General features: G+C 33.6%; 1 protein-coding gene across 3 annotated transcripts in view; it reads left to right on the top strand.

Annotated features, from left to right (window-relative positions):
• The window catches only part of LOC136416045 (uncharacterized), a 139,089-nt gene that overhangs the window by 29,719 nt on the left and 94,768 nt on the right, over window positions 1–14,602 (top strand). The window contains exons 1-2 of one of the 3 annotated variants that reach the window (XM_066401026.1): window positions 13,226–13,416; window positions 13,497–13,607. The exons of 1 other annotated variant lie outside the window; for it this stretch is intronic. The gene's annotated coding sequence lies outside the window, so the exon portion shown is untranslated. Of the gene's footprint in view, window positions 1–13,225; window positions 13,608–14,602 lie in introns of those variants that run through there. One more of the 3 variants, XM_066401025.1, reaches the window with a different exon arrangement.

Raw genomic sequence — 14,602 nt, 5'->3', positions numbered from 1 at the left:
GGATACCATCGACCTTCATGAAAAAAGGAAAAGTTGGGTAATCTCTAATTACGATAGTAATTGGGCAGTTAAGTCTGCTTAGGTATTATTTTTTTCTTTGTTTTATGCTTGGAGACCATCAGAGGTGGTAGGTCAAGTTATGGAATGTACGATTGTCCCTTTAGAATTTTGCAAAGTAAAAATTGAGGCAGATTAGTTACTCTCAAAATTATAACTTCATGTTAAAAGTTTTAAGGAGTCTACACAGGTAAAAGAGCCTTTTGTAAGCCTATCCTAGAAAGGAAACTAAAAGCAAAACTGTTGTAAGGTTAGATTACAAACTAATACAAAGAGGTTGTTCCTCTAAGGAAAAGAAAATTGAACGTTCAGCTTCGCATATATAGAGAGCCCATAATATAAACTCTTTGACTGGGAAACGTATGAGCTCAATCTTTTACTTTGAATTGAAGTAATGGGTAAATCTTGTTGATTATATACTTCAGGTTATCAGTAAGATTAAGTTAATAAACTAAGCACCTAAACATTAATCTAAACTTAGGGACTCGCACCAAGTGCAAAAACACCGCTCGGAATACAAATGTCAACTTTTGAATATATTAGGCACACATGTAGGACCTTTGACTGGGAAAAATATAAACTCCATCCCTCCGAACAAATTGTTTTCTTCCATTTTTAGACATCTATTTATTCTTCAGAATATAGCTTTTTCACGACGTAACTATAATGTTTACATTACATCAGGTAGGCAGTACCTGTTGTATACCAGAAAAAGACGATCCAGCACGAGCAAAGAAATGCGACAAAGACAAAATTTTAAACTGTAACTAAAACGAGGCTAAGCAAAGCAATTGCATTTTTTCTAAGAGTCTTCGAATTAATATTGAAATAACTGACCAAAACAATCGGACTAAGGGCATAACGCGTGCCCTTAGGACTTTGTGAAGATGTGAAAATAGTCGAATCTCTACTTACAGCTCGGTCGGAAGCATAAACAGTTTTTATAATTTCTTTTACCATTTTTTTGCAACATTTAGAGCATTAGAGAGAACCGGAAAAGCCGATATTCTGATTTTACACCATCGATGTTTTACAATTAATTAGTGCTTTATCAGGGTGGATGATCTAATTAGGATTTTGTTGTTGTTGCTGGTTCATGCATAGCGTTAGCATCGGCTATCAGTGCCACATATTGCATAATAATATAATTTGTATATTTTGCTTTCATATAAAGACGTCTTTTGTATGGTGTATACCATAAAATCATAAAACGTTTTTATTTTGTAAGAGCTTGTCATAAACCACCGGTGTGTGCCTTGGTGCTCTTAATTGAAACATGGGTTTACAGTCGCTCTACGTCAGAGCGGACACATATTTTATCCTCTTTCGTGCCACAGTGAAGCGGACACAATTTTGTCAGCGGGCAGAGCGTCAAGCTTTATAGGTTCATGCTATGAATTAAAATGATTAAAAAACACTTTTTCTGATGTTTAATTATATCCTAAACTCAAAGAGCTTGCCTTCTGAGATATAAAGTTTTTCTTTATTCCTCCCTAAGTTATTGATATCGATTAATGCGTTTATATCAATAACTATACAAGGTGTTTCTGAACGTAGTACCATAAATTCAACTACGTATTCTAGGTCCTAAAACATGACGAAAACTTCATATAAACCTATATCGAAAAACGCTTCGTTTTCGAAATACAGGGTGTGAAAAGTTGGTTTATGATTATGGTTTTTTATAAATATTTTCGAAACTATTCGAGATTAAGTAATGAAATTTTATACCTTATTGCAACTTTTTGTGCTCTTTCTGAATTTTTAGAAGGAAATTGCTACATTTTAGCAGGGGCGGATAGCACGGGGGGGTAGTGCTTAAAAAGTGTCTATACTTTTTTGTACTTTATTTTATTGGCGATTTTATAAGAAAAATATTAAATTTGAAGATTTTTACACAAAAAAGGTACTCTTGTTGAAAATCAAAATATTCAACAGTTTTCGAGAAAATTGAGATTTAATAAATCGGTGGATGGTACGATTCATAAACATCAAATTTAAAACTGCGTTGGCTTTGAAATGAAACATTAAATGTATTTGACATTTTCGTACATCGAAGAATAATAAACTATAAATATTACAATTAAAACCCAGTTAACACATTCTCAAAGTATCCACCGTTGGCCTGTACACATGCTCGCAGCCTTTTCTGCAAAGAAAACATTGTTCTCGGTTGATGAAGTAATTGTTGGAAAGCCTGTTGAACACGGTATTGTAGATCTTCTAGGGTCTCTACTGGAGTAGAGTACACATTACTTTTTAATTGTCCCCAGACGGTAAAATCAAGTGGGTTTAAGTCTGGGGACCTAGGAGGCCAATGAATGGGTGCATCAATGCCACGACCGATCCATCTGTTGGGAAAATGAGTATGCAGCCATTGCCTAGGCTCTCTACCATAGTGAGGAGGAGCTCCATCATGCATAAACCAAAGTCTTCGCCTTGTTTCAAGGGGAATATCTTCAAGGAACTCAAAAAAATCATTCCGCAGGAATGCGCAGTACCTATTTGCATTTAAATTTTCCGAAAAAAAATGGTAGCCAATAATTCTATTACTTAAAGTTGAAGCCCAAACATTAATTTTAAAAGAATGCTGGTAATGCGTAACTCTGGTTGCTTTGGGATTTTCTTCTGCCCAAATATGTGAATTGTGCGTGTTAAAAATACCAGCCCGTGTGAAAGTAGCCTCATCTGTGAATATGATCCTTGACATAAAAGTTGGGTCATTGTCATTTTGGGCTAATAACCATTCAGAAAATTCTAGTCGAGGACCGAAATCGTCTGGAAGAAGTTCTTGTACCTGGCGCAGATGAAACGGGTGAAGTTGTTGTTCTTTGACAATTCTCCATGCTACTGCAGGTGAAATATTTGTTTGCAGTGCTACTCGTCTAATACTAATTGCGGGATTATTTTGCAAAATTTCTAAAATTTCTTCCTCCTTCCTAGCTGTTCTCACTGTACGCCTTCGTCCAATATTACTTCCTTTGGGTTTGATGAACCCAGTTTCACGACAACGCCTTTCAACTGCTAAAATTGTTCGTCGATTTGGACAGTTCCGATTAGGAAACTTTTCCGCATATCGTCGGACAGTTTCTTGACTATTTCCATAGCACTCACCTAATGTTAACAACATATCTGTGTACTCTGCATTAGAAAAAGTATTCATTTTCTTTAACAATAGTTGAAATAACAAAATGTTCGGGAACGAAAAACCACTAAACTTTATTAATAAATGTTGTTATGTACGCAGGTGTGAAACAAATTTTTCAGTTTCATTTCAAAGCCAACGCAGTTTTAAATTTGATGTTTATGAATCGTACCATCCACCGATTTATTAAATCTCAATTTTCTCGAAAACTGTTGAATATTTTGATTTTCAACAAGAGTACCTTTTTTGTGTAAAAATCTTCAAATTTAATATTTTTCTTATAAAATCGCCAATAAAATAAAGTACAAAAAAGTATAGACACTTTTTAAGCACTACCCCCCCGTGCTATCCGCCCCTGCTAAAATGTAGCAATTTCCTTCTAAAAATTCAGAAAGAGCACAAAAAGTTGCAATAAGGTATAAAATTTCATTACTTAATCTCGAATAGTTTCGAAAATATTTATAAAAAACCATAATCATAAACCAACTTTTCACACCCTGTATTTCGAAAACAAAGCGTTTTTCGATATAGGTTTATATGAAGTTTTCGTCATGTTTTCGGACCTAGAATACGTAGCTGAATTTATGGTACTACGTTCAGAAACACCTTGTATAATAATTAATCTATATATTGATATAGATTAATTTTTAATGCTTTGTAACTCAAAACTAAAACACTATAGCTATAGACATTAGTCAAACTCATTATTATAAATAATATAGCGGACGCCTATGTGCGACCTCATACTGCAAAGTCTATACGCAGAGAACACCGAAGGTCCCTTTAGCAGTGAATATGTCAATTGCAATCATCAGAAACAAAATTTTTCTCGGAGTGTGCGACAAAATGGTCTTACCGCATAGGCTTGTGAGCTGAAAGTGGCACCTTGCCTCGTGTGCGGTAAAAAAATTATCGCACATAAATCAAAGTGGCATATGTCAGTGTCAAAACTTTTTGTCGGTGTCGGATATTAATATACATGCAGTAATTTACTGCTCATATATGTCTAACGCTATTATTTCATGCTAATACTTAGTTCAGGTTAGTTCAGGAACTGTGTGTAAGTTGAACTTAAATGAGACAATAAAGTTAGCATTGCAAGAAAAATAGTGTACTTAATACATGCGAAAGTGTCTTTACTGTTCTCGATTGCTGACGGAATACCGCTCAGCGTCTTTTGGTCAACTGCTACTTTTCGCACTTCTTAAGTAAGTAACTATCACTATGGCTCGAACCATTCAGTAGGTAGTATTTATGTCAAAATTCAATATTCTGCAGCAGATTGCGGTGGGAAACGGAATACGAGCTAAAAATTATGCTCAGACAAAAGATATGGATTTCTACCCACGAGCGAAAGAAATTTGGATCTCATCCGAAGCGACATCATCATATATTTAACAGGAGCCATGATCCTATAAATAGTTTCTCAAGCTAAAGGCGTACTCAGTAAATATAATCTAACATTTTCCTCTAAAATTTTTAGAGCAAGTGCTCCTCGTCTTCGGCGTAACGCCTGCCTGGTTTTATATGTCAAATTTCCATTTTGCGTTAACGGATAAGGAGTATTAAAATAAGCCTCACGTCTGGGCTTTTATTAAAACCCCTCGTAGACGTGTCTGCCCAGAATATGGTCGAAAATTGTTTGATATATTGAGATAGAAACTCGACTATCTTTCTACCTATATTCCTCACCTCTTAAAACAACTTTTATTTCATTTAATTCGAAAACCTCAAAATGGCCTTTCTTTATAGTAGCTTAATAATTTTTTTATCTGAGAAAGTAATGGAAATCATCTCCAAAGCCCAGAGTCCCGTAAGCAAATTTCTACTTAAACTGTTGAGAGAAGATATAAGGATAATGCGATTATCTTCAATGTATTCAGGTTTAGAGATATTATATAGACTTTAGGCATGGTTTGGGTCAAATTTGCGGTAATTTTCATTTGGTCCGGCCCAACAAAATATTACTGTTTGCTATTTCAAGGGTCGGGAATGCAAGTATCACAGTGCGGATTTATTTGACATTTGCCTCAATCGAAAACATTTAATTTACCCGAATAGAGCAATGCGTTCCCTCTATGGATAGCGTAAACTGAAACGAATAATAATGAAATTGAAGTTGTACAACTTCAAAAGGAATTAAAAACTCAAATCTCGTAACCAAATATTTGCCTAATCGAAAAATCAAGCATCGTGTATTTTCTACATTTTCATCGCTTTAGGGCAAACTCGTAGAAAATAAACAAAAAAAAAATAGAGCTCAGTTTTAATATTGCCGTTTCCGAGATTTAATAAAGAGGAGACTGAATTTGAAACGGTCTCGCCCATAGACCGTTCGTCGCAGAATTTTCATTTTCGCGATTCGAAATCATCTAAAGAAACCCGTTAATGGTCGAACTTTTGCAGTTAGTTACAAAGTTGCAAATTGTAAATAGGGAAGTTGTAAAAATAGCCGCAACTTTTTCGCTTGGAGGGATAAACGTTTCGAAGCTCGAAAGCTCGTTATATTAGCTAAGTACTAGATTTGAACTACAAAACTTACTTATTGAGCAAAATTAGAACAGTGGATTTTAACAAGTTTGAAGTTAATCAAGGGCGGTTCTCTCTATGGGAATGTTGTTATCAGGTGTCATTTAATCTTTGATCTGATTGAGAATCAAATCAGGAATGATTTCAAATGCTATCGGTTACAGATCTTTCGTTATTCTAAGTTTTACGCGGGAAAAAAGTTTCTAATTGATTATGCAAGATGTTTACAAATGTTGTACAGAAAATTCCAGAACAGACTCTACATCTAAAATACGCAAAAATTTACCATATAAATGGTTCGTTACGATTTGCAAGAGTTAAAGTATAGTTTAATAAGATATTTAGTTCAATTCTGGGGTGAGTGCTGCACACCCTGTATATCTTTATCAAACCATTTCCGGACGGAGGTCTAGAAATCTCTTTCAGAGGAAGCCTGAAGAACATTTAGAAATACTCTGTATAAAAGGGCAGCTATTTTACACATCATTCTATAGCCTCAAATATTGATTACTTTCCATTCAGGGTTACTTTTTCGATCGTAATTTGCGGTTTTACATCAAAAAGAATAATTTCCAACGAGCCTCTATTGCTTGCAAATTTTTAAATTGTCTATCGAGGGTTATTATATCCTTTATTATATTTTTGGGTTTTTAACACGACTCGTTTTGGGAGAGGGCGTCTCTTTTATAGTTTACTGGGTCTTTCATTATTTCAGAGATTATTCCTAATTGGGATCTTTCATAAACTTTTTTAATATTCAAATTAATAGTACTTATAAATTAACTGATTATTTAATTTTTATATAATTAAAACATACATTTATACCTATTATCTCTTTTTCTGTGTTGCCTTAAAGGTAAGAAAAATAAGAGAAAATCGTACGCACCGTATACGGGTCGCCCCAACAAAGGAGGGTCGTGACGTGCATAATCCAGTCTTTTATTTCCCTCTTGAGAAGTGTGGAACTCACGAATAGTCGAAATAGTTCCACAATATGGGACTGCTGACGTAAAACCCCAGCGGCCTAGGAAGTTTTTAATTTTATTATTTTACAATTTTCAGTGAAAATTGCAGCTTCTAGTATTATAAAAAAATTGATAAACCATATCCGCGTTTAAGCAATTAGCTTCACGAATTTTTTACAGGGTGTTGTTTAAGTACGTGGCCAAACTGCAAAGGGTAATTATTTGAGTGATTCTAAGATGAAAAGTTTATGTAAATATAGATCTAGTAATACTTCGTTTTCAAGATACAGGGATGAAACTTTTTTTTTCATAGTTACATATTAAAAAAAAATCCTAAATAACAAGAAGAACTAAACTAATATGATGGTGAAATTTGGTGACAGTTTTTAATGTATAATGCAGTACAAACGAATCTTTTAAGCTAGAAATTGTTTGTCTCCTTTTGCTAGTTCCAAATACAGAGATAACGCCGGAAATTTAAGAAAAATCAAACGAGAAAACCGTTTTACTAAAACTACACTAGCAAATGGTACGCAATTTTTTTTAGTAAAAAAATATTTAACAATACACATAACTTACAATAGTTGCTGAAAATGTTCTCCTTCAACTTCAATCTAAGCATTACCTCCTCTTAACATCGATTGCTGAATACGTTGAAATATACCCGGTGTATATCTTATCTGCTTACATGAATCCCGTATCCGTTGGATTAATTCGTCTTTAGTGTTAACCGAAATTCTAAAACGAAGGACTTTACATGTCCTCAAAGAAAAAAAAATCTAACGGAATTAAATCTGGTGACCTAGGTGGCCGTGACTGTGAACCCGCGCCACCGATCCATTTTTCTCCATAAGTTGCATTCAGAAATTGACATGTTACTATGCTAAAGTGAGATGGAATCGGATTGTGCATGAACTATATTGCTCCTCTTTCTACCGATTAAAAAAAAAGTTTGACACTCTGTACGTTGAAAATAAAACATTGCCGGACCTATGTTTATTTACACTTTTCGTCTTAGAATCAGCCAAAGAATCACCACTTGAAGTTTGGGTTAAGTAACATTCTATATATGAAATATCAAATTTGACTATCATGGAAGACCTCACGGTCTTTGGATTGTTGACAGAGAACAATTCATTAGTTTTCAACTAGTTTTGTGAAAGGATGGACGTTTTATATAGCCTTCTGATTTTTCAGCTATTTAGGAATATCTAGGTATTCAGGTATTCATTTAATACTTCAATTATCTTTAGGTTTTCGATAAGAAAAATTTTATTTTTGACTAGTTTTATACAAAATATGGTTATTTTATAAACCACTCTTTGTTTTTCTCGTTATTTAAAAACATTTATCTATTCGAAGTTACCATCGACTACATTAGATTTTAGACTGAAAAAAGGAGTACTTACTAATTTCCTTTATGAAAAGGCCACTGTTTTATGAACCTCTCTGTTTCAGTCAACTTTTAGGAGAATCAATTAACAGTTGTATCTTCAATGATGTTTTTGGGTTTTGACAGAAAAACAGTGATTTATTATTAGTCTTATGGAAGCGACACTGTTTTATGCAGCTTTCATTTCTCCTGCATTAAGTTTACGTTGGTACATTCTTGTTTTCTTGATTAATCCAATTGAGTTTTGGAGATAAAATTTATTAATCAATGATTTTATAAAAGGTCAGCTATTATAGGTAATCAATGTTCTTTTCTCGGGATACTTCTTTATGATCAAGACAAAAAAACTCTTACTAGTTTAATAAAGGGGAGGCTATTTTATACACACTTTTATCTGGTATTTAAAAATATGAGTTCGCGTTTTATGAAAGGGAAGTAATTTTATATGTAGGATTTTCCATTACCACTATGCTAATCAACCTCTATTTACGGTTATTTCACGTTTATACCTCTGGGAACTATCCAGAAAAAAATCCAACTGATTTTATAAAAGAACAACTGTTTTATATATACACTCTTTTATAGCTTTGTTGTTCCTTTAATAATTTTAAATACATTATCAAGGCTATTTTATAGCATAACCTTCTGTTAGACTTGTGGCGTATTGTTATATCATGGATTATAGTTATGTTATTTATTAGTTTAAATGTTCAAAGTGAGTTTAAGAAACTGATGTTACGCCCATGGACAACCCCAGCCATTGGGTAATACTGTTGGAATTCCCAGCGCTTAACACCCATCTTCGGCTGAGGGAAGTTATTTTATGATTGGGATTTCCAGCTATTCTTTGTCGGACTAAAATTGCGAATCTAAATTAAAGGTACCGCCAAACGAATATAATGGCTGGGCTCCAATAAAAGCCCAGCGACCATGCCTCTAAGTGCCTCCTTAACGCGACAAGGTAGCCTAGAAGCCGCTAATGGGGCCTTATGGGGAGTACGTCTACGGGTGTTACACTTCCGTATCAGTACTTAAGGAGGGTGCGAAACTGAAGAGGCTCTCTTTTCTCGCTACTCACGGACTCGTGCGCGCTAGATTCTTCTCGTCAACATTCTTTAAATAACGTATCTCTCGATATTGTATAGTTGTTAATGTTACCAATAAACCTTTGTTAAGTGAAGGTTTAGTTTCTCTTATATGCGAAAACAGTGTCTCTGAGACTGCGAACTCAGGGTGGTCCTTCATAATCGATCAATCCAGTCCACGATCTACGTAGTTCACGGTTATCGTATCGAAAGGGGTAAATCGACCCAACCACGTACACGCGCCTAATTTGGATCAAACACCTTCTTTTGGTTCCAATATTGAAGAATGTCTCTTCTGGATTGTTCCACTCATGAACTTTTCAGGTTTAAACAGGAAAAATATCTGACTGATTTTATAATATGTCGACTGTTGTATACATTCTGCTATTATTTTTTATTTTTACTAATATTAAGAAATTTTCCTAGTTTGACCAAAAGCCAAATCCAAACTTTTATTGCCTCCAATATTTAAAAGATAACACATATTCCCGATTACTTTCTCATTTATATTTTTTGGTTTTACACCGATTTATAGAACCTTCTGATGTTTCCAACATGAAGAACGTCTATAGAGACTTCTTTTCTAGGCATAATGCTTGCGTTTGAAAAAACAATTTTACTTTTTTCATAAACGGGCGGTTGTTTTATATTACTTTATAATGCATTAAATATTTATAAATGCGTATTCAGAGTCGTTTCCTCAATTATGCATTTGGAAGTTTCTTCAAAACTACTATAATGAGATTTGCTGTAACTCGAATTCTCAAAAAGATATTGATCTATTTCTCACTATTAGCATATATGCATTATGGAAATTTAATACAAAAAGATTTTTTTCTTTCTAAACATATCGTATAAAGATGACAAAAATTGCTCCTTATTGCTTCTATATAAATGGGTCTTAAAAATTCTGGGATCCTTATTTTTAGTCCTAAAGCTTTTAAAAAGAAAATCTTTTTTCAGCATAATGTTTCCATTTATTCTTACTTAATTCCCTCTCTTTCTGCACACAGCCACGTCTCCCTAAATAATGCAGAATTGCTTACATTGAGGGTATTTCTCTAACCTTCGAAAGCCCCAAAATCCTGTCATTATAAAATGCAAACCAAATTCTTGCATTCGTTTGAATAACATCGAATAATGAATAATTCATGTTTTATGGAATATTACAGGATTGAAAATGAATCGTTTACAATGGAAGATGTTTGCATTTGCTCATAAAATTGACTAGTTATACTTCATATTGCTAAAATAATACTTTCACCCTCAATATGATGGGATGTATTGTAATACTTGGAATATTATTGTTGAATAATACATTGAATTCCCTTGCTCAGAAATTGAAATTCAATAAAATGCATTTTTAAAAAGAGAACTAATTTTTTTGTTTTGGTTCTGATACTGCATTTCGGTATTGTTTCATTAGACACTAAATATTATTGTTGTTACGTGAAATTAAAATCTCAAATTATACCCTTGTCCCTAATTCATTAAACCCGGCTTCCGTCTTATTTTAGCTACCCCCAGAATGAAAAAGGGGTATTTTTTCAAAATATTTTCCTCATTAAAGCCAACGGCTAATTAAAAAACCGCCACCACCCTCACAACCGAGGCCTAAATTAAAAATTCGAGATTCCAACCTCGTGTAAGTACTTAAGAAGGGCTTTTGACTCGTCGAGCACGATTACATTCTATCACGTTTTACGACCTTTCTTTTCCTTCATCAAGGGTTATTCGCACAATTTATTCATAAATTCAATATGGGACCGAAAAAAGAAATTCCCATTGTTTCGGGCTAAAAATGAAGAAATTATGTTTTAATTTTATTCGTTTGGCTGTCTGTTTTGTCTAATTGAAGATAAGAGACAATGACAGAAAAATTTCAATTAAAACTTCATATTTAAATAAAGGAAAGCAGTATTCGTAAGCGAATTAAGAAAAGACTGAATATTTTGGAAATTTTCCGAACAAACCGGAATTTTTAAAGCGTCAAATTTATGGAAATCCTCATGAGGAAACGATCTAAGCGATTTTGAATTAGTCAAGTTTTCTGTTATTTTTAAGATGTTGGTCTGAAGTTTGTGAGGCAAATAGTAAATTACTTCAAGTTTTGCAGAACGCATTATGAATTCACATTAATTTAGGGGATTTTGGATCATTAGAGTGTCACAACAGCTCTGATGTCAAGTCAGGTTTTATTATAGAAAAGTCAAGCCAAACATTTATTTTTCAAGTAATCCATTTTTAAAATCATTAAATTTTCCATTTATTAAAATATCTAACTACGTGACTTCTTATGATGAATCTCTATCGACGACCGCAAACTAATTATTCAAAACGCTCGGATGTTTTTGGAAATCAAGTACCAGAATCACTGCTCTAGATCTGCTAACCTATTTTGTTTCTTTTTTTACTCTTTCAGTTTCCTAATGATCTGTTTGAATTTTTTATTCCTTAACTGAATCCTCCTTGGCTTTTTCATTAGTTAAATCTAATTGAGTTACAGAAATTTTAGAAGTAATTCATAAGTTTTGAGCTTAAAATGAAGATGTTCAGTGTTATACCACCAAAATTGTGCCCATAGACTATTCGATTGAAATATAAAGAATATTTGAGCCCTTGTTTTGCAAACATTAGTGAATAGAGCTATTTTCATAGAAAAATGCTATGGAGGAGCCCTCAATCAAAGCGAAATCAAATTATTAGAATAATAAAAAAAAAGTACTCATATATAAATTTTGAAATTACACTAATTACTGTAGAAAGTACTAAAAGTAGTTTTAGATTTTTTTAAATTTATTTATCGGTAAGCTTATATTTCTGGAGATGATTTTTCCTGTGATTACCTAATATTTATATATTACAACATAAACTGCTGTAATGTTAATTTTAAAAACAGCAGATGTTGAGGAATGAAAATAAATTGCAAAACTTACAAAAAAAATCACAAGAACGAAAAAACATTTATCTAATGGTGAGGCTCAAAATAAATAATCTTGCAATCCTTTCTTTAGTAGCTAGATATGCATACTCGTATATACCAAAAATTGAGCAAAATGCCCTTAAGCTTTTTACATTATATACTCTACTAATTTGGTATGGTAAACTACATATCATAACATTTCTTCCAGTTTATTCCTTGCAATACGAAGATACGAGTTTCTCTCAGATTTCAATTTACAAAAATATGCAAGGAAAGCGCTTTTATGGGATAAATTTCATCCTAACCTGAATTTACCTGAACTAAAAGCAACCTGCCACATGTGCCCAACAATAATGGATTTTCTCTTCCCAAATAAAAATTTCCCCTCTTCCCATATAAACATTCTCCTGCATTTTCGTGCTAATTATTAATCCTCTACCACCCTACTCAGTCTTAAGCTGTAAACCTCACAGCACATAGGTAATATCACAAGCAACCCAAATCTCTCAAGCTAGTTTAAGTAATTGCTTTCCAAAGCAGAAATTTCCTCTTCAATTTATAGCGAATTTTGCTCATCCTGCAGGACATTCTCCGCAAAATCCCCTGAGATTGTAAAATTAGCTAATTCCTGCTTGCTAGCCCGAATGATAATAATCAAACTAGAGAAAATGGGAAACTAAGATGAAGTGCCTCATAGTGCACTAGAAGCAAATATGGCCCGGGTCTTTTAATATTTCAATGTAGTTATGGGTCACATTATTTTATCTTTACACTTTGTTCAACAGTTGCGGTGTGTCTCTGCTTTTCAACTGTCTCCAAGACTACAATTTATGATCCCGAAATTTACGAATCCCAGTGGAGGTTACTGTCTCACCTAGGCCGCAGAGGTGATAAATTTTAATTTCCTCACTTTCTTTTCCTGACACTTTTACCCATTTGTTACTTATTTTCAACGGTCTTGTTGAGCAATATATTGCTGTTTTGCATGCGGGTTAGCCAGAGAATCCAATTTAGATAATCCCAAGACCAGGGGATGAAACGACATCAAACGAATCTCATAATATTAGAGGAGAAGCAGATGAACCTTGAAAATAAGCGAGGAAAGGATCAGTCTAGCGTTAAGAATCACTCGGTGTGTATTCAAAGCAGATACGTCGGGAAGTTTTTTAATAAACGCCTGTATTTGTGACGTGCCATCTATTTTCACACCCTCCCTCTTTGGGGTGACATGGATTCGAAGAGAAATCGTGCGAACGTCTTTCGAGATCTCTATACTTTCACGCAAACTTTTCTAAAAGCTCGAATGGTAATTCTTATAAGTAGATAAGTTTTAAACTTTTTAAATAAGAATTTTTTAAGGGAATAATATAAACTCCTCGAACATCCCCTGAATCCACAGCATAAAGTGAGAGGGAGGGTAAAATACCAAGCTCAACAACTGAAAAAGCCGCTCGCTTAATGGGATTGAAGGAAATTTTTATGCGGAGTATTCGCCGAAAAGGTTTACAAGGTTAGTCTTTTGATGAAGATAAATATTATGAAAAACTCCCTCTGCTTTTAGGGGGTTTTCGAAATTACACGAAAAGTTTACGATTTCTTTTCGTGGTGGAGTAAATTTGACATTGTAATAACTATTGATAAAAAATAGTCTGGTGGAGCATAGTTCAGGAATTGCTGTAAAAAGAGTGAATTTGTTGACACATTAGTTATTTACGTTACAAGACCAGAAAATAGTGTTTTGCAGGACGAGCCCTAGGGGAAGTGCTACTAAGCACATTTTTGGTCGCGTGACGTACAATATTTTTTCCTGCCTCTCTTAGCCCACACTTTATTCGTTTTTTATATTTTATGTAACCAACAAGAACCTAGTGGTTTTATACCAAGAAACATATTTCAATACAATATATAACAAAGACAGTGGCATTTTTCAAAGTTCGATGACAGAAAGTAAATTATGTTTTTTCAGACAAACTGATAAATGTGAATTGTGAAGCAATGTAAATTCAAATGTCCGAAAAATTCCGACTTGAGAGTAATAGATTTTGAAGATGAAAATTTATTAAATTTTGATAAACTCTCAATTCGATATTCCACCATCGGTAATGATCTAAACATTCTTCTTGAAAATTTCAGAAAAATCATAACATTTTTGACAAATCAATAGCTTTGTGGGTGTGGTTGTTCTATTAATTGCAAGAATCGGCTATTATAGATATTTGCTCTCCATTTATATACTTCGTTAAATTGGAAATTTTACTTTCATCATTTTAACATCTCTTTTCAACTCCTGCATAAAGATTGGATCTTGTACTAAGGTTTACAGAAGAAGAAAAATTTAGATTTCAAAACCACCGGGATATGTATATTGCATTATTTGTGGCAGTGAGCAGAATCTTCTAAAAACTATTGGGAAATTTTTCAGAAACCATCTCTGTTTACAATAATCGGGGTTTCTTATTTGAAATTTTGCAATTTTATGTCTACAATCTCGACCTGCTTTGTCAT

This window comes from Euwallacea similis, chromosome 22 (genome assembly GCF_039881205.1).
Source record: "Euwallacea similis isolate ESF13 chromosome 22, ESF131.1, whole genome shotgun sequence".
NCBI lineage: Eukaryota > Metazoa > Arthropoda > Insecta > Coleoptera > Curculionidae > Euwallacea > Euwallacea similis.
Note: the sequence above shows the minus strand (reverse complement) of the source record. Positions and strands in the feature narration are given on the sequence as shown.